A 4,525-nucleotide genomic window follows, 5' to 3' on the forward strand; every position below is an offset into this window, starting at 1 on the left:
CTTCCTTGTGTTTTGGCTTCTCTACGTTCCGGTGCAATTTTCAGAGTTTCTTCTGACATCCATTTTGGTCTTTTCTTCCTCCTCTGTCTTTGTAATGACCGTTTGCACTCTTCCTGGATGATACATTTAATATCCTCCCACAACTCATCTGGTCTTCGCTCATTAGTGTTCAAGGCCTCAAACCTGTTCCTGAGATGATTCTAAAATTTAAGTGGTATGAAATTAAAGTCATATTTTGGCTCCCGTGGATTCATTTTAATTTTCCTCAGCTTCAGCTTGAACTTGCATATGAGTAGTTGGTGGTCTGTTCCACAATCAGCTCATGGCCTAGTTTTCACAGCTGATAGTGAGCTTCTCCAGTGTTTTTTTTTCCACAGATGTAATCGATCTGATTCATATGCATACCATCAGGTGAAATATATGTGTATAATCTATGTTTTTGTCTCTTAAAAAACATATTTGCAATGAATAAGTCATTGTGCAAAATTCAGATTAAAAAAACCCTCCAAATTGTTTTAATAAATCTCTTTTCCATAAATTAGCAGTGATGTTTAGCACATAAAATTGCATCTGAGCCTTTTGTCCATCATCAGGTCCTGTACAATCATAAATATTCTTAGGCTGCCAAACATCGTGAGAGGTTCCTAGTCCAGAAAGAGCTAATGTTAATTTTTTGCAAAGGCCAATTAAGAGGCTAATTATTTTTACCAATAATAGACACATTAGCTCCTATATCCACAAAACCTGTAAAAGAAATTTGATTAACAGAAAACATAAGAGAGGACCTTAATGATGGTTTTTCAAGACAAATATTATCCGGTGCTTTCAAATCCTCCTGCTTTTGCTTTATTAATAGTAGGAAATGCATGAAACGGAAGAAGCAAAAGGTGAGCAATTATTTAACTAGTTTGTAGGAAAAGGAACAAGAATTTCATTAGTAAACTCTTAATTTTTACGTCTAATATGAACCTGGAAACTTTGACTAATAAAACTATTACATTCAATAATTATTCTCACAGTTCCTTGAGGTAAAGGACCAAAGACACGAGTTACAAATAAATCAGCTGCAGCACTGCCTTTAAATCTGACACTTTTAGTTTTGCTTGGGACTCTCCTGTTGATGAAGGAAGAGAGCTGGTTAGTAGCTGCGCAGACAGAGTGCATGGGAGATGGAGAAAGTATACAAAATACACAAAGGCAGACTTTATCTACAAAATTAAGAAATTTACACAGCTGCTGTGGATCTAACTTTACACCCCGGGTTTTTAACATATTTCATTGGTACTTTCATTTTGTTCTTCTAAATTAGTTTCGATTCGCTCTTCTGCTGGAAAAACGGATTGTGCCGGCGTGGGAGGAGGAAGCCACTCATCCTCTCCGTTTTTCCCTGATAGGGTTTCATATTCAGGCAAGGTAAGATATAAAGGAGCTCTACTATTCTCATGATTACCAGCAATTTCCTCTTTTAATTTGTCAACTTTATTTCTGATATCCAAAGCATCACTCACTAGCCTCCATAAAGAAAAGGTATCAGCTGGAACTTTAGATGGCCCATTTCCTTCATAATAATCTTGTAAACTCTTTCCTACTATATTCCACAATTCCATATCAACTGTGCCATTCTCTGGAAACCAAGAGCACACCTTTTCTACAAAATCTAAATATCTAGACAATTGCTGGTACTCAACCTTAACTCCTCTGATTCTAAGAATATTCTGTAAAGAATGAATATACAGCATCTTACCTGATTTATTTCCCATCTCTGTGTTCAATGCTTTCAACTCACCTGGCTTCTGGTCAGTTGAAAGTCCATCAGACGTGTCTCTCATACCTTCATGCCCCACGTTTGGGCACCAGTTGCCGTGGGCCAGCCGAGGGAAGGGGAGAGCCGAGGATGAAGAGCACAGAGAGGCTAAGACTGATAGTCAGTAGCCCCGGTTTATTCCAGAAATTCTAGGTTATATTCTTTTGCAGAGTACAGAAAAACAGCTCAGTTTCAAGGCTAACAACATGCTTGTTTTAAGATCCCCGCCACCTGCAAGGTTGCTTCCAATTAGCAAGCAAGGCCATCAGAACAGAGTCTTTAGGGAGGGACATACCATTCCACACATCTCTGCTTGGCCTTGGAGTTCAAGGAACGGTTAAACTTGTTTTTGCTCTCTTTAAACAACTGCACATTTGAACCTAGCATAAAATGGCTACTTGCATAAAATGGCTGCAGTATGGCTCACTTTTGGCATCCTGCTTCCTTGAGTTGTTTTCTGTCAAGCAGATACTATAGCCGAGATAGAATTAGTCTTGCTGGTCTTTTGGTACAGGACTAATCTTGCTTTACAAGTCAGCCAGGCCCCAACAAGAGACCTCTCCAATGTTCTGAAGAGCAACGATGTCAGTATGGAGGCTAAAGTGTGCCTGATGTGGGCCTTAGTCTTTGCAATTACTTGCTAGGCATCAGAAAGCTGGACAATGACTAAGGGTGATAAAGGTTAATTGATGCCTTTGGGCTGAAGAAGAGTATTGAATATACCATGGACTGCAAGTTCGTCCTGGAGAGGGTGAAACCAGGTTGCTCCTTGGAGGCAAGGATTTCGAAGCTTCATTTAACATACTTTGGACATGTTGCAAGGTGAGGATCGATCAGTCCTTGGAGAAGGACATCATGTTTCGAAGGGTAGAGGGGCAGCACAAGTGAGGATGGATTGATTCCGTGACTGGTGTAATGGGGGTAGATGTATTAAAGACAATAAGATTGGCACAGGATGAAACAAGGTTTAGGGCTGTTGTACATAGGGTTGCCATGAGTCACAGGTGACTCTGTGACAATAACAACAACAACTACAACAAGAACAATTATCACAGAAGTGACTTGTGGCCTAAGCCGTAATATCAAATGGTTGCTGAGGGTGAGGGAGGTGCTGGATGATGTAAGAGGCAGTGAAAATTTTGCTAGTATTCAGGGAAAGGGAATGGACAAGACACACATGCAGGGGGAGTGGTTATCTCTGTAAAAGGAAGTGTCTTTAATGTATTCCTTTCAGTAAAATGCTTGTCTGGCAGATGTTCCATAGCTAAGCATTCAAATTAAGGCAAACTAGGAAGAAAAGATTGGCTATCAGCTTCTGTAATATCACAGGCCTTTGAAAATTCTATGTACAATAAAGCACACATAGAATATACATTAATAGAATAATGGATATGGCAACTGAAACTGTCAAATTTGGAAACACAAAAGAGGTGGAACAGTTGTAAACTAGTAATTGGAATGTGTAATGTGAGAAGCATGAGTGTAGAAAACTGGACATCATTAAAAAAGAAATGGAACTCATACATATAGACATATTAGGCATTGGAGACATGAGATGGACTGGCATGGGATATTTTGTATCAGATGATCATATAATTTACTACGCTGGAGATGCAAAGGTGAGGAAAAAAGTAGGGTTACTTTCATAGTTAAAAAGGCCGTTTCTAGATCCATCTTGAAATGCAACATGGCGAGTGACAGGATAATATCCATATGCCTACAAGGAAGACCTATTAATAGTGCTATCATACAAATTTGTACACACACAACGAGAGCCAAAGATGAAAGAAATTATTTCTATCAATATTTTCAGTCAGAAATTGATAGAATACTCAACCAATGTGCGTTAATAATAAAGGGGAAATGGAAGACAAAAGTTGGGAACCATGAAGAAGAATCAGTAATCAGAAAACATGGACTTGGTGACAGAAATGAGGCTGGGGACAGAAAGATAGAATTCTGAACAATCAATGATTTATTCAAGCTAATACCATTTATAGGAAACATAAATGCAGGTTATACACATAGATTTCACCTGATAGTATGCACAGGAATCATATTGATTACATCTGTGGAAGGAATCATTGGAGAAGTTCAATAATAGCAGTGAAAACTAGGTCAGGTGCTGATTGTGGAACAGACCATTAACTACTCATATACAAGTTCCAGTTAAAGCTAAAGAAGGCCAAATCAAATACACAGGAATAAAAATTTGACCTTGAGTCTATCCCACCTGAATTTAAAAACCAACTCAGGAGCTAGTCTGAGGCCTTGAACACTAATGAAAGGAGACTTAGATGAACTGTGAGAGGATATCAAGAATGTCATCCACGAAGAATGCGAAAGGTCATTACAAAGACAGAAGAAGACGACCAAAATGGATGTCAGAAGAGATGCTCAATATTGCTCTAGAACACCAAGAAGCCAAAGCAAAGGGAAGAAATCAAGAAGCTTAGGAGCTGAATAGAAGATTTTAAAGGGCAGCATGGGAAGACAAAGCAAAATATTATAAAGAAACATGCAGAGAACTGAAGTCCGAAAATCCAAAGAGTCGAACTTCCTCAGCATTTCTTAAGCTGAAGAAACTAAAAAACAAATTCAAGCCTCAAGTTGCAATATTTAAGGATGCAGGAGAGGAAGGCCCTCTATGAGGTGGATTGATTCAGTGACTGGGATAATTGGGATGGGAGTGTCAGAGACAGTGCGATTGGCACAGGACAG

The sequence above is a fragment of the Elephantulus edwardii genome, unplaced genomic scaffold (genome assembly GCF_000299155.1).
Source record: "Elephantulus edwardii isolate Elephantulus edwardi_28Jun2011 unplaced genomic scaffold, EleEdw1.0 scaffold00111, whole genome shotgun sequence".
Taxonomy (NCBI): Eukaryota; Metazoa; Chordata; class Mammalia; order Macroscelidea; family Macroscelididae; genus Elephantulus; species Elephantulus edwardii.